The sequence below is a fragment of the Pan paniscus genome, chromosome 12, assembly GCF_029289425.2.
Source record: "Pan paniscus chromosome 12, NHGRI_mPanPan1-v2.0_pri, whole genome shotgun sequence".
Classification (NCBI taxonomy): Eukaryota; Metazoa; Chordata; class Mammalia; order Primates; family Hominidae; genus Pan; species Pan paniscus.
In genome coordinates, this window is record NC_073261.2 from 14575717 (window position 1) to 14602966 (window position 27250).

At 39.9% G+C, this 27250-nt stretch overlaps 1 pseudogene; it reads left to right on the top strand.

The window, feature by feature from the left end:
• Positions 1–6552: 6552 nt before the first annotated feature.
• The window catches only part of LOC129397210 (protein capicua homolog), a 36796-nt pseudogene continuing 16098 nt past the window's right edge, over positions 6553–27250 (top strand).

Consider the following 27250-nt stretch of genomic DNA (forward strand, 5'->3'; position numbering starts at 1 on the left):
TAATCCAAAATCTCAAATATTTGGCATTTGAATAACTGCACATGTTCTTTGTTCAATCATTTGGTCAATCTATATTTATTAAGTGCTTGTTCTGTTCTAGGGTCCACAAATGAATTAGACAGGGTAGGAACTATGCCTCAAGGCACTTAGAATTTAGTCATGGAGATAAATCAATACACGTGTGTCTGTGTGTGTGTGTCTGTGTGTGTGTGTGTGTAGGGGGTGGTAGTGGCAATGTGGACGGATAGTCTATAAGGGAAAATTCCCTGCACAAGAAACCTCAACTCACAAGAAACTTTTGCTCAGAAACCTGAGCATAAATGGTGGAAGGACATATCAAAAACAAAGAAAAGAACGAAAGAAAGAAAGAAAGAAAGAAAGGGAAGGAACAAAGAAGGCAGAAGGGAGAAGAAGGAAGAAAAAGGAAAGGAGAGGAAGAAGGCAAGGGAGGTGGAGGAAGGAGGGAGGAGAAATGTAAGAGGAGGACAGAGGGGAGAGGAATGGGGAGAAAAGAGGGAAGAGAAGGTGGGGAGGATAGGGAGAGGATGAAGGAGAGGAAAAATGAGAAGAAGAAGAAAAAGAAAAGTCATGGAATGAGGCTTTCGGGCAGAGGAAAAGAGGTTTGCATAATACCCAAGAATTAGAGGACACTGTGTTGCTGATCTCACAAGTAACTTGTTTTGACCAGAGTATGGGATTCTTGGGGGAATTGTGAAGGAGGACATTGGACTACTGAAAAAGAGCAGTATCGTGAGGACCTAATATCATGATAAAATATTTGAATTCTGTCCTGGAGGCAGTAAGACTTATTGATAGATCTATGAGAAGTGGAGACCTGGCCATAGGTGTCTGTTATAAAGTATAATCAGTTGGAAGTAGATTATTGAGTAGAATACATTAAAATTGGAAGAAAAAAATATCCCATAGGGGGAAAAAAATGTGGGCTGGAACAAAGTCAGGGTTGGATAAATAGTAGTAATAAATAAGAGGAGAAAATTTAAGAAATAAGGTAGGACATTCCCTCCATAATATTTTTTACCCAAATTGATATAAAGGTGAAAAAAAGAGAAGAATATGTAAAAATTACTCTTAACTTTTTGAGTGAGAAAAAACAACTGCCAATGACTAAAACAGGGAATGAACGAGAGGGAAGAGATTTTGAAAGAAAGTTGGAGTTTACTTCTAAACATGGTTGATTTCCAGTTTCTGTAGCAAACATATTTGCTTATTCCACTCATCAATCTGTTCTCCTTACTTACCTCTATTCCAAAGGCTAAAAGCTAAATATTCAGTTTTGTTAGCCTGCCTAGCAAATAAAGTTACCCAGATAAAATAGTCAAGCCAATGATATGGCCAAAAACATTGCCCCTTCTTATTTCGACCTTCTTCCTGCCCAAAATAAACGTGGAAATATCTGCACCGCTATCTGTATAAACGTGGAAATATGTACACCGCTGTCTGTATAAACGTGGAAATATCTACACGGCTGTCTCTATAAACGTGGAAATATCTACACCGCTGTCTGTATAAACGTGGTAATATCTACACCGCTGTCTCTATAAACATGGAAATATCTACACCGCTGTCTGTATAAAAGTGGAAATGCCTACACCGCTGTCTCTATAAACGTGGAAATATCTACACCGCTATCTGTATAAACGTGGAAATGCCTACACCGCTCTCTCTATAAACGTGGAAATATCTACACCGCTATCTCTATAAACGTGGAAATATCTACACCGCTGTCTCTATAAACGTGGAAATATCTACACCGCTGTCTCTATAAACGTGGAAATATCTACAACGCAATCTGTATAAACGTGGAAATATCTACACCGCTGTCTGTACAAACGTGGAAATATCTACACCGCTATCTGTATAAACGTGGAAATATCTACACCACTGTCTGTATAAACGTGGAAATATCTACACCGCTATCTGTATAAACGTGGAAATATCTTCACCGCTGTCTGTATAAACGTGGAAATATCTACACCGCTATCTCTATAAACGTGGAAATATCTACACGACTATCTGTATAAACGTGGAAATATCTACACCGCTATCTCTATAAACGTGGAAATAGCTACACCGCTATCTCTGTAAACGTGGAAATATCTACACCGCTATCTCTATAAACGTGGAAATATCTACACCGCTATCTGTATAAACGTGGAAATATCTACACCGCTATCTCTATAAACGTGTAAACATTTACACCGCTATCTGTATAAACGTGGAAATATCCACACAGCTATCTGTATAAACATGGAAATATCTACACTGCTCTCTCTATAAATGTGGAAATATCTACACCACTATCTGTATAAACGGGGAAATATCTACACCGCTATCTGTATAAATGTGGAAATAGCTACACCGCTATCTGTATAAACGTGGAAATAGCTACGCAGCTATCTGTATAAACATGGAAATAGCTACACCGCTATCTCTATAAACGTGGCAATATCTACACCGCTATCTGTATAAACGTGGAAATATCTACACCGCTATCTGTATAAACGTGGAAATATCTACACTGCTACCTCTATAAACGTGGAAATAACTACACCACTATCTGTATAAACGTGGAAATATCTACACCGCTATCTGTATAAACGTGGAAATATCTACACGGCTATCTCTATAAACGTGGAAATATCTGCACCGCTATCTCTATAAACGTGGAAATATCTACACCGCTATCTGTATAAACGTGGAAATATCTACACCACTATCTCTATAAACGTGTAAACATTTACACCGCTATCTGTACAAACATGGAAATCTTTACACCGCTATCTGTATAAACATGCAAATATCTAAACCGCTATCTCTATACACATGGAAATATATACACCGCTACCTGTATAAACATGGAAATATCTACACCGCTATCTCTATAAACATGGAAATATCTACACCGCTGTCTCTATAAAAATGGAAATATCTACACCGCTATCTGTATAAATGTGGAAATATCTACACCGCTGTCTCTATAAACGTGGAAATATCTACACCGCTATCTCTATAAACGTGGAAATATCTACACCGCTGACTCTATAAACTTGGAAATATCTACACCGCTATCAGTATAAACGTGGAAATATCTACACCGCTGTCTCTATAAACGTGGAAATATCTACACCGCTATTTCTATTGACGTGGAAATATCTACACCGCTGTCCCTATAAAAGTGGAAATATCCACACCGCTATCTGTATAAACGTGGAAATATCTACACGGCTATCTGTATAAACGTGGAAATATCTACACCGCTATCTCTATAAACGTGGAAATATCTACACCGCTATCTCTATAAACGTGGAAACATCTACACCGCTATCTGTATAAACGTGGAAATACCTACACCGCTATCTCTATAAACGTGGAAACATCTACACCGCTATCTCTATAAACATGGAAATATCTACACCGCTATCTCTATAAAGGTGGAAATATCTACACCGCTATCTGTATAAACGTGGAAATATCTACACCGCTATCTCTATAAACGTGGAAATATCTACACCGCTATCTCTATAAACGTGGAAATATCTACACGGCTATCTCTATAAACGTGGAAATATCTAAACCGCTATCTCTATAAACGTGGAAATATCTACACGACTATCTGTATAAACGTGGAAATATCTACACGGCTATCCCTATAAACGTCGAAATATCTACACTGCTATCTCTATAAACGTGGAAATATCTACACGACTATCTGTATAAACGTGGAAATATCTACACCGCTATCTCTATAAACGTGGAAATATCTACACCGCTATCTGTATAAACGTGGAAATATCTACACCGCTATCTCTATAAACGTGTAAACATTTACACCGCTATCTGTATAAACATGGAAATATTTACACTGCTGTCTGTACAAACATGGAAATATCTAAACCGCTATCTCTATAAACGCGGAAATATATACACCGATATCTGTATAAACATGGAAATATCTACACCGCTATCTCTATAAACATGGAAATATCTACACCGCTATCTCTATAAACGTGGAAATATCTACACCGCTATCTCTATAAACGTGGAAATATCTACCCCGCTGTCTCTATAAACGTGGAAATATCTACACCGCTGTCTCTATAAACGTGGAAATATCTACACCGCTATCTCTATAAACGTGGAAGTATCTACACCGCTGTCTCTATAAACACGGAAATATCTACACCGCTGTCTCTATAAACACGGAAATATCTACACCGCTGTCTCTATAAACATGGAAATATCTACACCGCTGTCTGTATAAACACGGAAATATCTACACCGCTGTCGGTATAAACATGGAAATATCTACATCGCTGTCTGTATAAACACGGAAATATCTACACCGCTGACTCTATAAACATGGAAATATCTACACCGCTGTCTGTATAAACATGGAAATATCTACACCGCTGTCTCTATAAACTTGGAAATATCTGCACCGCTGTCTGTATAAACATGGAAATATCTACACCGCTGTCTCTATAAACATGGAGATATCTACACCGCTGTCTGTATAAACATGGAAATATCTACACCGCTGTCTCTATAAACATGGAAATATCTACACCCTAACCCTACCCCTAACCCTAACCCTAACCCCTAACCCTGACCCTGACCCCGACCCCGACCCTACCCTGACCCTGACCCTGACCCAAGCCCTAACCCTGACCCTGACCCTGACCCTGACCCTAACCCTAACCTCTCACCCTCTGCACCCAGAGTGCTCGTGATGGCCAGCAGAGCCGGCCCCCATCTCCTCCGACCTCCTCCCCACCTCTCACCCTCTGCACCCAGAGTGCTCGTGATGGCCTGCAGAGCTGGCCCCCATCTCCTCTGACCTCCCACCCCTCTCTCTCAGCTAGTCCTCGAACATGTCTGATGTGGTCCCACCTTGGGACCCACATTGCTACTCCTCTGCCTGGAGGGGTACCCTCAGTTATCCACACAGTTCACTCCTGTCTTTCAGGTCTTTGTGCAAATATCACCTTCTCAGTGGAGACTACACCTTCAGGACTTAGGCTGTGCCTGGCACATAGTAGGTGCTCAGTAGACACTGGCTGTAGGAAGGAACTACAGGTTGAAATAAGGAGATCATTTCCCTGAGCTTCCGAAGCTCATATTAACCCACCATTTGTTGTTTACTGCTAATATTGAGCACTATCAGTAAAATACATAAAACCCTCTGCCAATCCAGGATGTGAAAATGACACTTTACTGTTTTAGTTTGCATTTCTCTGCTTACAAATGGAATACACACATTTTCATGTGCTGTTGGCTACTTATTCATTCAGAAAACATACTAACTGCTGGCTCTTTTTCATGTCCTTTATCAAGTTTGGATCATGTCATTTGCTGTTTTCTGTCTGATGTAAACTCTCAAAGTTTAAAGGGTATTGTCTTTTCCTGACACGTACATTGTGAATAATTTTCTGGCTTACATTTTGACTTTTAATTTCATTCATGATGTTTTTAATGAATAATTTTAATTTTTATGAATGCAAGTTAAAATAATTCTTTCATTGTGGTTCCTGACATGTCATGCAAATAAGGGTCTTCTCCTCCAAGAGCACAGAAGTATTTGCCAATACTGTCCTTAAAATCAGTCACAGTTTCATTTTTTATATATGCCTTTTACTTCAATTGGGGCTTCATTTTTCTGAATGCCCTATTTGAAGCAAGTTTCTCAGTTAATTCTTTTCTCAAAGTGCTAAGTATGGTAGATTGCAAACATAAATGGCCACATAATGCTCCCACCTCCTTTGCCTCCTCTCCCAGGAGAAGATAGTCTCCATCTTTCCACTCCTTAATCTGGGCTTGGCCATGTGACTTACACTGGCCAATGGGATATTAACAAGTCTGATGTGCACAGAGGCTGTAGAACGTGCACTGGGGCTTGGTCTTTCTTGCTGCCCTGGAGACCAGCTACCCCACGAAGGAAACAGAGCCAACCTGCTGCTTCCTGGAGGAGGACAGTCCCTCGGTCCCTCTGTCTCTGCCAACCAGTTAACCTGCTGCTTCCTGGAGGGGGACAGTCCCTCTGTCCCTCTGTCTCTGCCAACCAGTTAACCTGCTGCTTCCTGGAGGAAGACAGTCCCTCTGTCCCTCTGTCTCTGCCAACCAGTTAACCTGCTGCTTCCTGGAGGAGGACAGTCCCTCTGTCCCTCTGTCTCTGCCAAACAGTTAACCTGCTGCTTCCTGGAGGAGGACAGTCCCTCAGTCCCTCTGTCTCTGCCAACCAGTTAACCTGCTGCTTCCTGGAGGAAGACAGTCCCTCTGTCCCTCTGTCTCTGCCAACCAGTTAACCTGCTGCTTCCTGGAGGAGGACAGTCCCTCTGTCCCTCTGTCTCTGCCAAACAGTTAACCTGCTGCTTCCTGGAGGAGGACAGTCCCTCAGTCCCTCTGTCTCTGCCAACCAGTTAACCTGCTGCTTCCTGGAGGAAGACAGTCCCTCTGTCTCTGCCAACCAGTTAACCTGCTGCTTCCTGGAGGAAGACAGTCACTCTGTCTCTGCCAACCCAGTTGACCGCAGACATGCAGGTCTGCTCAGGTAAGACCAGCACAGTCCCTGCCCTGTAAGCCAAACCAAATGGTCCAGCCACAGAATCATGAGCAAATAAGTGATGCTTGAGTCACTAAGATTTGGGCAAAAGCTGAGCATTTATCCCAATCCCAATACTGTTTGTCCTTCTGTTTATCTGTCTGTCCTTCTCTGCTCATTTAAAATGACCCCACTGCATCTAGTACATTTTTATAGGATCAAGGATCTGCTCTTGGATTTATGTCGTGTTCCCACCTCGAGGCAGCTTTGTAAGCTTCTGAGCACTTCCCAATTCCAGGTGACTTCAGGCGCTGGGAGGCCTGTGCATCAGCTGCTGCTGTCTGTAGCTGAGTTCCTTCACCCCTCTGCTGTCCTCAGCTCCTTCACCCCTGGGCCTCAGGAAATCAATGTCATGCTGACATCACTCTAGATCTAAAACTTGGGTTCTTGGACCAGGTGCGGTGGCTCACACCTGTAATCCCAGCACTTTGGGAGGCCGAGGCGGGTGGATCACAAGGTCAGGAGATCAAGAAGATCCTGGCTAACACGGTGAAACCCCGTCTCTACTAAAAATACCAAAAAATTAGCCAGGTGTGGTGGCAGGTGCCTGTAGCCCCAGCTACTCGGGAGGCTGAGGCAGGAGAATGGCGTGAACCTGGGAGGTGGAGCTTGCAGGGAGCCAAGATCACGCCACTGCACTCCAGACTGGGAGAGAGAGCGAGACTTTCTCAAAAAAAAAAAAAAACTTAGGTTCTTGGATGTTCAGGAAAGGGGGTTCTTTATCTAGGATCCTTGAAGCGCCCCCAAGGGCATCTTCTCAAAGTTGGATGTGTGCATTTTCCTGAGAGGAAAGCTTTCCCACATTATACAGCTTCTGAAAGGGTTACTTGACCCACAGATGTGAAGCTGAGGCTGAAGGAGACTGATGTGGTTTCTCCTCAGTTTCTCTGTGTGGCACCAGGTGGCAGCAGAGGTCAGCAAGGCAAACCCGAGCCCAGGGATGCGGGGTGGGGGCAGGTACGTCCTCTCTTGAGCTACAGCAGATTAACTCTGTTCTGTTTCATTGTTGTTGTTTAGTTTGCGTTTTGTTTCTCCAACTTTGTGCTTCATCCGGGAAAGCTTTGGATCACAATTCCCAGTGCTGAAGAAAAGGCCAAACTCTGGAAAAAATTTGAATATTTTGAGCCAAATGTGAGGACCACAACCTGTGAGAATGGAAAATAAATCCTGGGACCCCAGACTCACTAAGCCAAAGGGAAAAGCCAAGCTGGGAACTGGCTTATGCAAACCTGCTTCCCATCTTGTTCCTAAATAAGATAGCTATTACACAAAGACAAAAAAGCTACATCCCTGCCTCTACCTCCATCGCATGTAAAATGTGTATTCAGTGAACGCTGACCAAAGACTGAAGAATGCAACCATTTGCCCCTGATTTACCCACACCCATTTTTTCCACTTCTTCCCCTTTCCCCAATACCCACACTTTTCCCCTTTACTTACTGAGGTCCCCAGACAATCTTTGGGAAAAGCACGGACCACAGTTTTTCCTGTGGTTCTCTGTTCTTTTCTCAGGTGTGTCCTTAACCTTGCAAATAGATTTCTTGAAATGATTGAGACTCACCTTGGTTGTGTTCTTTGATTAGTGCCTGTGACACAGCTTCAGGAGGTCCTGAGAACGTGTGCACAGTTTAGTCGGCAGAAACTTAGGGAAACGTAAGACCACCATCAGCAGATAGGAGTTCTGCATTGGTTTGGTCTGCATTGGTTTGGTCTGGAAGGAGGAAAATTCAAAGTAATGGGGCTTACAGGTCATAGATAGATTCAAAGATTTTCTGATTGTCAATTGGTTGAAAGAATTATTATCTACAGACCTGATATCAATAGAAAGGAGAGTCTGGGTTAAGATAAGAGACTGTGGAGACCGTGCATAGTTGCTTCCTGATCAGCTCTTTATTTGATTGAGAGTGAGGCAGGGAAGATTAGAGGGAAGCTTACAGTGGAATTCAGGGCTGAGGCTGCTATTCTTTTGCTCCTTGTAACTTCCTACAGTGTTGTCAGCATCCACATAATTCTCTGTGGGGTTGGTCTCAGAGCCAGGTTACCTTGTCTTAGGTCCAGTGGCACCCTGACTGGTTTGGTGTCCTTGAACAAGTTACCTAACCTCTCCATACATCAGTCCCTCAGCTGTAAAATTTAAAAAAAAAAAAGAAGAAGAGTACCTACTGTATAGCCTTGATTTGAAGATTGAATGAGCTGGTATTATACGTTTAGAAGCAGTGCCTGACACGCAAAAGACTCTCAACAAATACTATCCTTTACTAATATCCTGTGTGTCTGTATCAGAGCTGGTGGGGTGGAGGGACAGAAAGAAGTGGGCTTGCTCTTGGGCTTGCTCTTGGGCTCACCCCTTATCCTCCAGTATGTTAGAGCTTCTTACAGTGGTTTCAGGCAGCATCTGAAGACAGTAAAAGCAGAAGCTCCAAGGCTTCTTACATTCTAGCCTGGAAAATCACATCACATTGCTTCCTTCATATTTTTTTGGCAAATCAGGTTGCAAGGCTTGCCCAGATTAGGGTAAAGAGGCAAAGAGGCTCCTTTTCTTTTCTTTTTTTTTTTTTTTTTTTAGTCAGAATCTCGCTCTGTTGCCCAGGCTGGAGTGCAGTGGCGCGATCTAGGCTCACTGCAAGCTCTGCCTCCTGGGTTCACGCCATTCTCCTACCTCAGGCTCCCAAGTAGCTGAGACTACAGGCACCTACCACCACGCCCGGCTAATTTTTTTTTTTTTTGTATTTTTTAGTAGAGACTGTGTTTCACTGTGTTAGCCAGGATGGTCTCCATCTCCTGACCTCGTGATCCACCTGCCTTGGCCTCCCAAAGTGCTGGGATTACAGGCGTGAGCCACCATGCCCGACCAAGAGACTCCTTTTCTTGATGAAAGGAGTAGTGAAGTCACATTGCATGTCCTTGCAAAGGGACATGCGGACCACATTAGTGAGAGTATGTGCCTGTATTTTGCAATCTGTAACATGGGCATAAACTAAATGTTTTCCAAAGGGAATAGGGCAAAACAAAAAGGACCTTGACCACTCCTTTGGCCCTGAATAAATCCAGGAAGCCTAAGAGTATGACGATCCTGAGGTAGAAAGAGGGTCACATGCTGGATAAGAGGTACCTGGGCTCTCCACTTACAAGAAGAGAGCATAGTTACAGTTATAATCACCATTCCCAACATGCTGTGAGTGCAGGCAGCTACCAGGAGGAGAACAAAGGAAATAACCAGGACACCCATCTCTAAACCTGTTAATTTAATCACATGGAACACTTCTATTTAAAATTCCCGAGAGTTAAGATGTAAGAATGCTTATCAAGGTAAATGCTGTTCACACTGCTTGGAGTGTCAGGCCTAGATCTCTATCCATCAGAAACAACAATATCAATAACAACAACAGCAACATGACGATAGGGCAATTTCTGAAAAGCACCATGTATTTTATCGATACATGTCCGTTGCAGAAAATCCAGGTGAATCCAAAGAAGAAATAAATGTCTTCCACAATCCCATAGCCCAGAGCTAACTAACCACTATAAAGAACCCAGCGTGGTTTTAACTAATGGATCAAAAGATGCTCATCAAAGGCTCTGAGCTTTCCTGAGTGCTAACAGGAAACATCCAGCATCACTGGTCCCTCCAAGGCTGCAGGTGTCTTTGCCCATAGTGCCTGTTTTGTGTCAGGGAAAGAATCAACCTGGGAGCCAAGCCCAGGAATCAGGATGACCAAGACATACTGGACAAGGAGGGAACAAAGCCATCCAAGGACACTCAAGGACAAATCAAGCAAATGAATTTAAGGGAGACCTGCTCATGGTCTGCTTTGCTGCTCAGCATGGCTGGGAGGCACAGTGGAAGATCATGCATCCTGCCCCTGGGACTCCTCTGCCAGAGCCTGAGAGCTTTCTCCTGCCCACAGGCTAGGGGTAGGACAGTTGGAATTGATCCATGCCTTCTAGCTAGACTGTGGGTCCCCTCAGTCTTGGGCATGGTGACAGCCCAGCATCAGACAGAGGTCAGTGTCAAACTAGAAAATTTAATAAATGCTGTCAGATTTGTAGACCCAAGAAAATATAAACTGCCAATCACGAAGGAAAAAAACCTCTCAATGATCTCATCTTTATATGATTCCCTTGCTGCCTGGAAATTGACATTTCCTTGGGGATAATCTGGTCATAGGATTGGTGAAGGTGGAAGGGAGGCAACCTCCGAAGGTGGGGCCCTCTGCTCACCTGGGACAGGGAGGGCCTGAGGTAGGTGTCTGTGTGGGCTGGGGAGGAGGATGGGAGCAGTGCTTCTAGATGTTTCCACTTTCTCCTCATTAGATAATAACGAATGGGTGATTTCCCTAGTCACTGCAGTGTGAGGAAATCTACAAAATTAATTTCACAATACACTTTACAGGATAGGTGGAGAAACACATGAAGCACAACTGCAGTGGATTATAAAAAATGGCCTTTCGAGTTGAGCAATAAATTCGTTCAAGCAGCCATTCTGAAGGACAAACGTGGCTCTGTATTTAAGAGGGGCATTCCAGCACTTCTCTAGCCACTGGGTTGACAATGACTCACCAAAGCCTCTGGTAGCCACCACAGGACACCCAGAGCATATGTTTTAAAGCTGAACACCAAACTGCGGACTTCGGGAGTAAGTGAACTGACTGGTTTTTATTTTGTTTTACTGCTTTTAACATTACAGTAAATGTTACAGGTTCCAGCAGGCTACCTGGGTGGAAATGAGTTTGGTTTCACTTAGTCTCTCTAAAGAGAAAGCAAGTCGGTAGACTAATACCTAATAAAAGCAAAGCTGCCAACAATTGAAATTGCCTGGGCTGCTCTGTGTGTCCCACATGCATGGGTGTGGGTGCCAGTGTGTGTGCGTGTGTGCATGCATGTGCATGTGTGTTGGGATAGAGTGGTAAGAAAATGGGAAATAAGAATGTTCAGTCCATAGCCCTTCATTATAAAAAGGTGAGCTGTAATAAATACTAGTGCCACATTTAGCCAAAACTTTACTCCAGCCAAAGGTGATATTTTCATGATAACATCCTATGATTGCTTTGTTCTTCGTCTTTTATGTTCTTCCTAGATGGGCTCAGAACATACAAGAATTAAGTACACATCTTATTTTCCAGTGATAATGCTACCGGCAAATTCTGTTGTTTGTATAAACATCAGCCATGTTTATATAACTAAACTAGTGTTTTGTTTTGTCAATTCAGCAAGAAATTAGACCAAATGGTGGCTTAATGCTGCATTGATTTGGCTATCCATTTCTTTTCACTTTTCTGCAAAATATTTAATACATTATTAAATTGAATTATGCTGACGCCACAGTTGTTCTTATCTCAATTGTCTTAAAATTCATTTAATTTTTTTTCCTTTGGTTTCATTATTCAAATTTTAACTTCAGTTCTCAAGATTTTATCTGATGGAAGAGATGGAGTCCATTACTAAGGACTCCATTGTGCTCCATCATGCCAGAGTTGTAAAATAGATCTTTTAAAGGAAATTTACTGTGATTTTTTTCTATTTAAGAGCTTCCTCTCCAGTTGAGCATGTAAGAAAATTATACCAGGAGAATACAGTAAACTCTATGAGGCAAGCTATAAACATGCAGCATTGTGATTAGGGCTGGTTCTCCTTCTAGAAACATGGTAGGATTGCAATTCCATACCATCCTTGAAGTTAGAGAGAGCCACGTGACTCATTTAGCCAATGAACTGTGAGCGGAATGACATGTCACTTCCAGCAGAAGCTTTAAGAATCTGAGAGACATTCATACGTTTTCCATGTGCTGTAGCCTTATACCCAAAGCCTGGGTCCCAAGTGACCATGACAGGCAGAGCTCCCTGTTGAGCCACAGAGATTTACAGAATGTCTGTTAACACAGCATAATCCAGCCCATCCTGACTAATCTGATATTAACATGTATAATAAAGAATTCTATCAATGCTGAGGGAAGATGATTAGTTAAGGTCCTAGGTGGCAAGTCTCAAAACCTCTTCTAAGGATTTTAGACAGGAAATTAAATGACTTCTAGTCCCTAGAGTTCCCAATCTCCTACCATCTCATCCTAATATGACAGAAGTAATTCCTGAGTTGCTTCTGAAACCAGAGCTTCCCTCGGAACCCTTAGCCTGCCAGATGGCTTCTTGGAGAGCTCTCACTCACTTTTCTCCTTCTGCTATTGCTGCTCATTCATTCCAGCTTTTAAAAATTCATCTTTATCCATGAACCTCGCTTCTAGAAAAGTCATACAGGTGCTTCCAGGAGGCTACATGGGCACCCATATTTTTCTAGCCACATTCATTAGACCAATGCAGCAGAGAAGAAAAGCCTCAATAATTATTATGACATGGCATGTTAGGATACCAAGTAAATTGCATTTGTAAAATGTGATTTTCTGTTGGTGTTCACTTCTGCTCTACTGACATTTGGTAAGTATTATTGACTGACTGACTAACTAATGTGGTCATTAGTCTTCATAAAGAAAGGCTCTCTACAAAAACGGAGGGACGCCCTTTTTCTGGCATTTAATACGTAAGAAATTGCCTCCGATAGAAACCAGAGTTGCCTGATTACTATCAGCACAGGAGAAATGTATTAATGTGCCTTTCTAGTAACAGGTTTTTAGAAAGTCAAATATAAACAAATCTGTCTATTTGTGTGTGTGCATGTGGTAGTGGGGAGGGAAGAAAAAAGGAGGGGGAGAGAAAGAGAAATAAGAACCAAGTTTATTATACTGTATTCAGGGGGAAAAAATTTTCCCCTAACCCTCACCAGAAGCAAATGGTGGTACCATGCTTCTTGCACACCTCCAGAACTGTGAACCAAATAAACCTCTCTTCTTTAAAATTATTCAGCCTCTGGTATTCCTTTATAACAACACACACACACATGCAAAAGCAGACTAAAGCAGGAACTAATTAGAAACGTTGATGCACCGAGGGATTGGCACCGAGGCTCCCCAACAGGAACTGAGGCCATGGATAGAAGGACACATTCATGTTATTTTTTTCTAATGGTTAAGTAATTATTTGCTCTTACTCTCAAAATTTCTGCCAAGGCCTCCCATGGACCAAACTCAACTAGAATCTAGGAAGCAGAGAACCTGAGTGTTGCATTCAGCAGAAGTCAGCTTCCTAGGGAATCTTGCAGGAAGGGTGAAGGTAGAGAATCTGGTGGGGAAGCAAGCAAATGCCCATCACATGCACTTTCCTCCAACAGAGCGACTCAGATGCTATAAGACTTGCTAACGCAGTCTCAGGGTCTGATCACAGTAACATACAATCCAGGGTTTAATCATCAGAAATCACAGTCCTATTGTCTTCTGCACAGACCCAAACACACTTGGAGGTCATGTTCAATATGAATACCTCACAGAGAAGGAAATCTACACACAAGAAGTACATCTGCAGAAAGCCAGCTGGCATGTCAACCATTCAAAAATTCAGGGTGTTCGGGATAAAGAAGACTCAGGAAGACAAGTATGAAGCATAATCTGTGACATTTCATGCGGCAGACGTTAGACACATACAAGAGAGTTGTTGGAAAGCGGAATTTATCTTCATATAAACAACACTGAGCTAAATCTCAATATTTCAGATCTCTAGAACTATCCATCAGTGAAATGGATTGCAAATAGAAAGAGTAATACCATGTAACTTAAGAATACAATCATGGACGAGGCTGCCACCTGCTGTTGGGGGCCACTGCAGAAGAAATTCCAGAACACTGGACTGGAGAGCACCTCACTTTCCTTACAGCTCTAAGTTTCTGACTCAGTGACCTGATTCAGTACCATATACACAAAGACCCACTTACACAAATGACTGTTCTTCACACTAGGCCCATGGAGACAGGGAGAAAATTCTGAATTTGCTCAGATACCTTCTCCGCTACTGACATCTAGGCATTACACAATTCATCTCTTCATATTTAACCTTTGAAGTTTGCTACTTCTCAGAGAGACTAATGAGTAGTGAGCAAATATCCTGAAGCTGAGAATGCTTCTACCTCCTCTCAAAACAATGGAATATTCATCAAAACACAGCAGTTCTGCACTTAACTTTAGGCCTTTTCTTACACCTTGTTTCTTGGCAGTAACTGTGGCCAGAATAGCTCTTTCCACAGATAAATGACCTTTTGAAAGGATAGGGTCTCTAGATAGAACAGCAAATGCCTCATTCCAGAAGGTCTTCAAGAAGAAAATGTTGTGGTGATAACAAACATAACTGATTATAATCTATTCTGTGAAAAAAGCTTATGAAACAGTAGATGTGTGTATCTAGTACATAAGAGCTGAATGTCAATATATATATATAGATATATACACACACTCAAATAAATAATAGTTATCTCTAACTAGAGAAATTCTAGTTGCCTTATATTTTCTTCTTTTTCCTAACTATATTTTCTACAATAAACATGTGTTTTTAACAAGAAAAGTCTTTTCTGGTGTGCTTTTTAATTTTCTTTGTTTAAGTGAGAGTGAGGCTACATAACTACATGGCTAGGTAGACTTTTAGAAAACTTGGCTGCTCTAGAAAATTGACATATCCTGATTTCTTCCATAGCTTGGATCTTGACCTAGAGGGAAATATAAAAATGTTGACTTGAACCTGAGGGGTGCCATTTTCACTGCTGAAGTAGTTACATGGATCATGAATTGGAGAAATGACTTCAGCAACACGGGTGTTAAAAACAGAAAGCACAAGTGACCCACAACAGATGATGGAGAACAAAGAGCAAGCTGGGAAAAGCAGTGGCCGTTAATACAGAAAAGAAGAAGTATAGCCACAATAAATATTAGGCAGACAGCAGTTCAGCAGTTTATACTATTAAGCTGTTGTTTAGGGGATTGGTAAACCGACATGACCCTTGAGGTAGGTATATATAGGTAAATTCTATGTGTCCCTTGAAATAGGTGTATGACACAACTTCTGGCGTCTACATGGATTTGGTCAATCTAAAGTAGCCATGAGGCTTAAGACAGTTCAGCTGTTTGGGGATAAGTTAAACCATTTGTCGTTGTCTTTCTGCAATTTGCATATCCTACAGTTATCATTGCCATTACTGAATGGCACAGAGAAAAATTCTGGTCTAAAGTGGTTCTCAAACCTGGTTGCTGGAGGGCCACCCTCAGTGATGATGATTTAATCTGTAGAAGAGTAGAACATTGATAGTTTTTATATATCTCCAGGTAATTTTAATATATAACTGGGGTGAGAATCATTGACGTAATTGTAAGAGGATAATATTCAAGAAATGTGGAGATAAATAATTTTCTTCTCGACATTAAAAAAACCTAATAAAAAGTTTTATCTTTTCCCCTAACTCAGGGTCATCAGCCTTCAAGCTTCAGTCTCTGTGTGTTCACAGGTGCTGTAAACACACGCATCATTACTAATATCCCACTTCAGTGCTATTGCTGCTCACAAAACTCCAGGTATTTTTAACCTTATAAACCACCAGAATAATGAGACCACTGGGTTCAGTAAATTGCTTTGTTTTGAAGCAGTATTAGACAAAGTGGGAGACTAGAAGATAAATCTGTCAATGACATGTCCTTTAAGACTACTTAGATTTTGTTGAATTTGTGGATCATTCCTTACTTGAGCAAATGGTAAATTAACTCTCTCTTTTCTCTCTCTCTCTCTAGCTGGCACATTTTTTCCAGTAGCCATTCTACTTGGTATGCTTACTTATCAGCTGTCCTCCAGGGGCCTCACATTAGATGTTTCTCTTGACTAACCAAACATGACACACAGCTGAAGTCAGAAAAACCAGATTGATAATTTCACTCAAACTATTTTCCTTCATTCTAACAATTTACTGGAGTACACAATTGTGACTATTTTTAGCCATAGAAACTCATAGAAAGACCAACTTCATTAGACCTACAAAATCGAATTGTGTAACAGTATATGCAGTATGTGTAGGAATAAAAAGCATTTCTCAAATATGCAGTACTGGATTTTGCAAAAGCACCTTACACTTAGCTATAAAGGAGTGGAAAACACAAAGATGAGTAACTGCACCTTTCAAAAGACTAGAGCTATACCAATAATACAAAGGTGTAAACAAATAATGGTAAGATGACAAAGGCTGAGTGTTTTCTATTTGGAAGTTATGTTGTTGAATTATTTATGTATATAATTTCATGCAATCTTCATGTTATGGGGGTGTTCTAATCCACTGTGACTCTGTCCTTAAATAAAAGGGAGATTTGGACATAGAGAGAGGCACACGGGGAGGATGCCATATGAGAATTGACACTGTGCTGTCACAAGCCAAGGAACTACTGGAAGGAGAGAAAGAGGACTGGAACAGTTCCTTCCTTAGCACCTTTTCAGGCAGCCTAGCCCTGCCAGCTTCTTGATCTGGACTTCTCACCTCTAGAATTGTGAGGCAATAAATCTCTGTTGCTTAAGTTACCCAGTTTGTGGTACTCTATTACAGGAGCCCTAGGAAAATAATTCATTATATAATCTGCTAAGGTAGATATGATCATTGTCTCCAATTTCCATATGAAGAAACGATGCCTCAGGCATTGTGTTGGTTGTCCAAAATCATACAATCCTGACTCACTTCAATGAATTCTTCATTCAGCAAAATTTTTAAGGTACCTTAAAAAAATTATGTTAACTCTTAGGTCCTTGCTTTAAAGCTTCAATGGGCTTTTCCTTTGCAAAGAATAAAATCCTAATACTTAAGCATAGCTCTCTTTCCTGGCTATGTTTCTGACATCCTCTTGTACCATGCTCCTCCTTAATCATTCTGAGGTTACATCTTAAGTCCTTTCCCCTTGCCATTCCCACTTCTTGGAATACTTTCCCATCAACTCTTCAAAGAACTGGCTTCTTTAAGTATTTGGTCTCAGTTCAAATGTCACTTCCCTGTAAAAGCTTCCTGGCCATCAAGCCTTCTTTACACACTCTATTTTATTTTTTCATGGTTCCTATAACAACCTAATATATTCTCAATTGATTAACTGTTTTGCTGACTACTGCCTTCCATAAGAATGGAAAGAAACATGGCCAGGTGCAGTGGCTCACACCTGTAATCCCACCACTTCAGGAGGCTGAGGCAACATGGCAAAACCTTCTCTTCAAAAAATTTTTTAAAAGTTAGCTGGATGTTGTGGAGGCAAGAGGATCACTTGAGGATCACTTGAGTCCATGAGATCAAGGCTGCAGTGAGTCATGTTTGCACCACTGCACTCTAGCCTCGGTGACAGAGCTAGTCCCTATCAAAAAAAAAAAAAAAAAAAAAAGAATGGAGAGAATGCTACATGAGAGAAAGGATCTTATTTATCATGTTCACCTCCCAAGAGGTGAACATATCCCCCAAAGCCTGATAGAGAGAAGATGCTCATTAATATTTAATGCATGACCATGTGCAGACTTGGGAGGAAAAATATGCCTCAGCCTATCAAAATTGGATCCTTAATAAACAAGGATGCTTCTGTATCATTTCCCCACAACACCGAACAAGTGTGGCTCACTGTGGATGTTTAAGCAAATGCATTGTTTTTCCAGTTATATATCTGGTAGAGATGAGGCCATTGATAGGAATGGGAAGACGATCTCCTTTTATTTTGATGACCCAGCATGGCTGAACACTCAGTGACTACCACTGCACTTTGTTGTACTTTCAGCATTAGAGATGCCAGCCCTGTAGGATATAAAACAGGAACATCTAGTCCTCAATTATATTCAGAATTACTCAAGTCTTACAAGCACCACTTGTCTTTTTTCAAGGGAGAGAAATGCTCAAGTGATGGGCTGAAGTGAAGGGAGGGAGTCACTCACTTAAACGGTTCCCTTAGGCTGTGTGGATGCAAACAGCATTAGACAATGATGCTGACAGTGGGAAATGTACTGGAGACGATGATTGGCAAAGCCCTCCTTTTCTCCCCATCCACTATAGATACTGACAGCAAAGGTTTGTCACAATGACAACTATACACTCCCAATATCACAGAAGAAGGAGGAATAAAAGGGTATATTATGAGTGACTGAAGTTTAGAATAAATTAATAAATATTATGTCCCTCATCCATAGAAACCACAAAGGTCTAGTAATGCTAAGGATATAACAAGAAAATAATATGAATATTTGCTTCCCCTTCCTGGTGTAATAGAGTAAGTTACAAATGGCTTCAGGAAGGGGAGAGAGGAAGAAGAGTGGATGAGATACGTAAGAGTGCCTGAGAGCTAATTTTATGAAAGCTTTGGGAAGTTTTAAGAAAAAGAAAAGCTATTTTTCAAGGTACATGTGTGTATGCGTGCGTGTGTGTGTGTGTGAAAGACAGAAGAAAGAGGGAGACCTAAGAAGACTATGAGACACTAAGAGAAAAATTAAGGTAAAAAAGACACACACTTACAAAAACACACATAGGGAGGAGGGAGGAGGTTAAGACATTTTACTATGTGCTGTGAATGGAAACTACAAACCATTTTTGATATATGCAATATATATACATATATACACACATATACATATGTATTTAAAGATTTAAATTACATTTTCTCTTTTTTTAGAGATATGGTTTCACTATGTCACTCTGCCCAGGCTGCAGTACAGTGGTTGTTCACAGTCATGGTCATAGCACATTATAGCCTTGAACTCCTGGGCTCAAGCAACCCTCCTGTATTAGTCTCCCCAGTAGTTGGGATTACTAGCATATGCCACCATGTCCACCTTTATGCTTTTTAAAGTGAAAAACCATACTAAGAATGAGGCAGCTCAACTTAATAATAAAAACATTTCGAATGTAAAGAAATTTACAAAAGAAAAACAATCAACCCCATTAAAATTGGGCAAAGGGAATGAACAGACACTTTTCAAAAGAATACATGCATGCAGCCAACAAACATACAAAAAAAAAGTTCAACATCACTGATCATTAGAGAAATGCAAATCAAAACCATAATGAGATACCATCTTACACCAGTCAGAATAGCTATCATTAAAAAGTCAAAAAATAACAGATGCTAGTGAGGCTATGGAGAAAAGGGAATGCTTATACACTGTTGGTGGGTGTGCAAATCAGTTCAATCATTGTGCAAAGAATAGTGATTCCTCAAAGAGCTAAAAGCAGAGCTACCATTCGACCCAGTAATCCCACTACTGTATATATACCCAGATGAATATAAACCATTCTACCATAAAGACACATGCATACAAATGTTCATTGCAGCACTGTTCACAATAGCAAAAGTATAGGATCAACCTAAATGCCCATCAATGACAGATTGGATAAAGAAAATGTGGTACATATACACCATGGAATACTATGCCGCCATTAAAAAATGATATCATGTCTTTTGCTGGAATATGGATGGACCTTCCATTATCCTTAGCAAACTAATGCAGGAACAGAAAACCAAATACAGCATACTCTCAGTTATAAGTGGGAGCTAAATGATGAGAACTAATGAACACAAAGAATAAAACAGACACTGGGGTCTACTTGAGGGTGGAGGGTGAGAAAAGGAAGAGAAGCAGAAAAGATAACTATTGGGTACTAGGTTTAATACCTGGGTGATGAAATAATCTGTACAATAACCCCCTGTGACACCAGTTTACCTATGTAACAAATGCCCCTAAACTTAAAATAAAAGTTAAAAAAAAAAAGAAAATTAAAATCTCCTTATCATCTACCTGGTAATATGAAAAACACATAGCTTTCATTCATTCCTTTCAACTGATGAGGAAACTGAGGCATCGGGAGTTAGTAAAAGTCCACATTGAGATATGAGACCCACCACTGGCTGGACGCAGTGGCTCACACCTGTAATCCCAGCACTTTGGGAGGCCGATGCTGGTGGATCACCTAAGGTCAGGAGTTCGGGACCAGGCTGGCCAACATGGTGAAACCCCCATCTCTACTAAAAATACAAAAATTAGCTGGGTGTGGTGGCAGGCACCTGTAATACCAGCTACTAGGGAGGCTGAGGCAGGAGAATCGGTTGAACCCAGGAGGTGGAGTTTACAGTGAGCCAAAATCACGCCATTGCACTCCAGCCTGGGCAACAAGAGAAAGACTCTGTCGGGAAAAGAAAAAAAAAAAAAAAACACCACCACCATTTTGCAAGTGTTACCACTAGTGTGTGTTAATATTGTAGAAGTATTCCTAATTATGATTTCTTTGTATTCCTAATTGTAATAGCTTTGTATTTGAAAAATTATTGATTCATACTCTATGTTATTATTTTATATGCGATGACAACAGAATATATTATCATGCTCCTTTTGTGAATCTCATTCATAATATAAAGTATAAATTTGTGATTTTGCTTTAATTTGAAATATTAATTTCAAATATGTTATCACAATTTGATACAAACTATTGACAGTAAATCTGTGGATTAAGTAATGTCTTAGTAGGTATTGGGAAAATTTGAAACTAGTAACATGGAGGACTATTGTCATTGTTTATTTCAAAGCCAGTTAAAATTCTGCAAAGCAGTGTACATAAAAATAATTTCAAGAAATTTATAAAATACCGAGATTATGGTGTATAAACAACTTTAGATTCTTTGTTTAAGAAATTCTGCCAGTTTGTAATATATGCTTCATTCAAAGTAGCTAAGGGCTGTACCTGGCTAATAGTAGGCACCTAATATTTGTTGAAAAGGCATACTGAGTAGCTGGGACCTCCTGAGTAGCTGGGACCACACACATTTAACCTGTATTTATAAAATTACTGTTTAGAGAATAACATTTGATGGAATCATGCTTTTACTTTCTGCTTATGACTCAATTGTTTGTACTGACATTAACATCCCAAATCCTAAGCATGGCCTACAAGGTCCTGAGCAATGTGGCACCTGCCGAAGCCTGCTGCCTCATTTAATAACTCTTTGTCTCTTTCCCAGATCCAGCCACTCTAACATTTTTTAGTTCCTGGACCAAGACAAGCTCTTCCCAGAACCTGACCTTTGTACCTGTTCTTTATTCCTGGAGTATTTTTCCCCTGACAAATGACTTATCATCTATCATAAATCAGGTTAAATGGCACTAACTCAGGGAAGGCTTCCCTAACTGCCTCCCTTCTCTAACCAAATTAGGAACAATTATATGGCCACATAGTATCGAATCAAGTTTATAATTTTAAAATAATTGGGAGATTTTGTTGTTTAACACTTGTTTTCACTATAAGACTGTGATTACATGCAAGTAAGAACCATGCCTGTTTGTTTACTCCTGCCACAGTCAGAATAGTGCCTGGAATATGCAGTAAGGGCTGAACAAACACTAAATAAATAAACAAGTGAATAAATGGATATTGTCTCGTTTTTAGAACAGAGTACTAAATGGATCATGAACACTATCTGGTATGTCACGTAGGTAATTTACAAGGGCTACAATTTCAGCTCAGATTTACCTTTTCCTGGATACAGGTCTTGATAGGTCTCTTGATGTCATTTCACTTCAGATTCTTCTTTAGAAAACTTGGACAATAGCATTTGCTGCCTTGTCCAAATTGTTACTAAGAATCAAAAGAGATATCTGACATGAAATGACATTGGAAAACATTAAACACGATTGAAATAATGCTAGCCAATATGGTTATTATTAGAAACGAATTACATTTTCAACTTAAAAATAGTAATACTTATTGCAGACTCAAATATGCTTATTCTAAAACAAGTAAATATTTGCCTATGGTCTGAGATTCTAATCCACGGAGTTCATTCTAATCCACATTCAACACTATCATGTACCAGTGGGCCTCATAACCCACCTGGCCCTGTGATTTTTCAGGTTCACTTTTCTAAACTTGCGAATTAAATATTTATTTTCTTAGTTCAGAAGAGGAAAAAAACTCTTGTAATTGTTGCCCATTTCAGGAAAAATCTTGCATATGAAAACAAGAGATAAATATACACAACTGAGGGCTGTGGTTTAAACAAAATCTTGAGAATGTTTTTTGACCTTATACATTTGTGCTTTAGTATAACAAAATGATATAGACAAAGGTAACTTTTAATAGAACCAGTCACTAAATTTAAAAAATGACAAATTCTTCTGCTTAGCTAAGCAACAGAGAAGGTAAAATACTAATTCAATTCATCAATTTAAGCAATACTCATTAAGAGCCAAGTATGTGCTTACTGAATAAGCTGCTAAGGTTTGGTGGTTACAGAGTGTGCGGTGAAATGATGTCTACATCACAGTCCAACATTCACAGAGTTTAAAAGCCTACCAAGAATCAAGACAGACACAAATACCTAACATAGACGTTTGTATGTGATAAGAGAGCCAGAGTACAATTTAGGAGAAGAAATTCTATGGAAGGAAGATTCATTTCCATTAGACCAGAAAAGACAGCACATTTGAAGGCCTGAATAAGAAATATTCTGGATAAGATATTGTGGCTGCCACCAGAATGGCTCTTGATTATCTCTACCTCTTGGTATTTATACCCTTATATAATCTCTTTCCTATAGTATAAGCTGGTCCCAGGTACTTGTTTCTATTGAATAGAATAGAACAAAAGTAATGAGATGCCACTTCTGAGATTAGATTATAAGATACTGTGAATTTCATCTTGTGCCCTCTCCCTCTCTCTCTTTCTCTTGCCCTCTCATTTGAATGAAGCCAACTGGCATGCTGTCAGTGGCCCAGTGTAAGTCCTGTTACAAGAAATTGATGATTGCCTGTAGCCAACCCTAAGTGAAGAACTGAGGTCCTCAGTCCTACAAATGGAGAGAAACTGAATCTAGCTAAGAACCATGTGAGTGAGCTGGGAAGAAGATCCACCCTCAGTTGAAATTTAAGATGACATATTGAGCAGACATATTGAGACACACTGAAAGTAAGAGAGCAGGAGGAAACAAAACCAGGGTCATACAAAGAACACAACTGATTTTGAGATTCTCACATAAGTATTACACCTTCAGTGAGCACGTGTACTAGAAATTAAAAAAATAAATAAAATAAACCTTCAAAGAGAGCTAGCAAATAAATTTCCCTATGTTCTCAGCTCTGAGTGGAGAGAGAAAAATGTTCCCTGTAGAGTTTATAGCCAGAATCCAGCTCTCAAACAGGTTTCAGCCTGAACTCACACAATCTGTGTGGCTTCCAAATTTGCAAGCTGAGAATTTAATTCAAAGTGGTCTCAGGTTGATAGCAGTCCAAAATGCCAGGTGGGAAAAAAAATTCTCTCTGGACAAATAAATCATCAAAGCAAGCTCATAAGAGCAGGTTTCAAAGGTCATGAGCTTCTAACACACACACAAAAATCACACACACAAAATGGGGGTAGCAGCAACATGGGTAGCGTATTCAAACTTGAAAAGACTTTAAATATTTGTATTATTAGATGTAGATTATGAAACATATTTTAATGTGGTTAATTTTTTTAAGGAATCAAAACTATGAGTAAAGACCAAGAAAACTGTGCTGGATGGCCACTTCCACCATGGCTCCCCTCCTATTTAAGTCTGGGTACTGAGTCACCCGAAGTCTTCAGGCACATTGTTCCAGGTTTGGGTTTGCCTATGAAAGAAACTCACGAGAGCTGGAAGTGAGGAGTGAAGAGGAGGTCTTCACATAAAGCAGGCTTAAGGATTCGACACAGCAGGTTTGACAGATGTGATGGCTTGCAGAATTCTTTATGAGCTCCCACTGTCCATCTGGATAAGATTTACAGACCTTTCAGAAATTCCTATAAGCCTGGGTTCTGTGCCCACACTCTAGACTGTCAGGCTAAGATCTCTGATATAAAACAGACCTCTTCTGATTTTGTCTAGCTGCTTTTCTAATATCTATTCACCAAGCTCTTCCAATAATAGCATAAGGCCCTAATTAATATTAAACTTTTATCTTTATAATACTTAGGATGTCTTCTGTTTTCCTGATCAAATTCTGACTACTATTAAAATATAAAGAATTGTCCAGAAATATATTTTAAAAATCACACATTGATCTTCTTTAAATGAAAATATAACAATTGTATGGACTAGGATGATTACAGTTGTTCAGTTCTGACTGTTATTTGAAGAAAAAAGCAATAAGAAGCCTCAGCAACTTAACAGAAGGAGCTGCCATTTACTAGGAGAAAAGATTGTAGATGAGAGTGTAGCAAAGGTCAGAATTCTGTGAAGCTTGAGATGTCTATTATAATGAATTATCTTTTATACTCACTACAATTTCCTAACAATTTTGGGGTTTATATTTTTGAAAGAGATATACCTTTAATTTTCTTTCTTTGTACTATTGTTAGGTAACTTTAATGTGCAGATTATACTACAGTGAAAGTTGCCAATGACAAGGCAAAGTCACTTACATCAGACCCAAAGCAAAGTGGAGCCGGGTCGTGAAAAAGGGATCTTGTGTGTGTGTCCACGATAAGCACTCTCACAAGGACTTTCTATCAACTCACAAGAAATTTCTGCCCACCCAGCACACTCTGTTTGTCCAGCTCATCCTGTAGCTGTCTCTATAATAGGACCTATCATTAAAAAATTCCTCAAGACTGCAGCATTTCAGATAAGCCACCCTCACAAGAACACTTGCCTAGCAATGGCTGTTTCTGCCAGTAAGTTAACACCAGCTCCTGCATCAGGCCCTGTGACCAATGATGTTTGTTTCAAAACAGCTTGCATAGACTTCTTTTTGTCTTTAAATATTTTCCTTACCTCAACCTCTTGGGATGCACCTATGATTGATCATAGCACAAATATCTCAGATTATAATCCTTGTTTATTTCCAAATAAATTTATTTCTTTGGAGATCCACTTTTTCTGTTATTATACATTGACACTGTTATCATGAAATTGGTTGGGTGATGTGTCTTATTTTCTTGTCTCCAGAAGAATTTCTGTAACAGTGCAATTAAACGTTCTTTGCATGTTTGCTAGAACTCACCTGTAAAATTGTCTGAGCAACCAAATCCTGGTTTTTGTGTTTAGTTTTTCTTTTGTGATTGGGGAGGGGGGTTTATCGTACTGATTCAAGGTGTGAAGGTAACATCATTTTGATTTTATACATCTTCTTCAGTCCATTTAAGCATGTTACATAGCGTTGTTTGTTCTTTTCATGATATTCTTTACAGTAGTCTCCTAAATGTTCCCTCTGCTTCTGCCATGAGCCCCTACAATCTATTTCAACTCAGAAGCTATAGAGTTTGTTTAAAACATGTAACATATTATGACACCTTTCTTACTGTAAAACATCCCATGGTTTCTTGTAGTATTTATAGTAAAAGTGAAATTTTTATGATGGCTTGAGAAACTTTTCCCATTAGATGCCCAAGTGCTGGTCTGGTCTGATCTTCTCATCTTCCCTTGGGTGATTCTGTGGCAGTCACACTAGCCTCCTTGCTGCTCCACAAAAACTCCAGCATGATCCTACTTCAGGATATTTGCCATTGTTACTGCATCTGCCTGGAACCTTTTCTCCCATATAAACATAGAGATTGCTCTTGCCTGTCCTTCAAGTCTATTCTTAAATGTCCCATTCTCTGTGAAGCTTTCCTGCCCACCCTATTTAAATTACAGACTTCACTCCCAATTCCCCATCTACTTTAAGAGTCTTCATTTATCATTCCTTGACAAATTGTAAATATACATGTTCACTTTTTTATCGTCTGTCTCCAAATACTGGAATGTTGAGTTCTGTAGTGTCAGATATTTCTGTTTGGTTCACTGGTGTATTCTTAAAGCATGTTACATACTAGGTATACTCAATGAATATTTGTTGAATAAATATCACACTGGGCTTATTCCAGAAATTCAAGCTTGTTTCAATAGTTAGAGCAATCTACAAATGTAATTCATTACATTAACTAATTAAAGGAGCTAAATCACATCACCACCACAATAATGCAGAAAAACACATTTGATACAACTCAATATTCATGTCTGCCTAACAAACATCTCATGATACTAGGAAAAGAGGAAGGGATATATTATTTTCATGTATAAAACACTAACCATTGTAGCATGCCAATATACTCAAAATTCAACGAAATTCCTATCAAAATCTTAGCATTCCTCTTAGTCCTCAACAAAGCATTTCTAAAATGTGTATAGAAGGCCAAAGGGCCAAAAGAGTCAACTTCTGAAGAAGTGGAAAAGAAAGTTGAGGAAATCTTAAAACATGTTATTGAGCTTAAAGTTGCAAAAATAAACTCATGTACCATAATTCATGAGTAGAAAAATAGACTAGTGGAATAACATAAAAATAAAAACAATGCTTACATAAAATATTGTAACTGATTTGGATGTCATTCGAAATCAGTAAGTACATAGATGGACAATGTAATGAAAGATGCTAGGCAAATAATGTGGTAGGGAGAATAATGGCCCTCAAAGATGCCCATGCCTAACCCTGGAACCAGTGAATATGTTACACTGAATGCAATAAAGGCTTATCAGATGTGATTCAGGATACAAACCGAGATGGAGAGATCTTCCTGGGTTATCCAGATGGGCCCAGTCTAATCACATGATTTCTTAAAAATGGAGAACCTTTCTTAGCTGAGTCCAGAGAGAGATGTGACAATGAAAGAATGGTCAGAGAAATGTGACATTGCCAGCTTTAAAAATAGAGAGGAGAGGCAATAAGAAAAGGAATGCTGATGTTCTCTAGAAGATAGAAAAGGCCAGGATATGGATTCTACCCT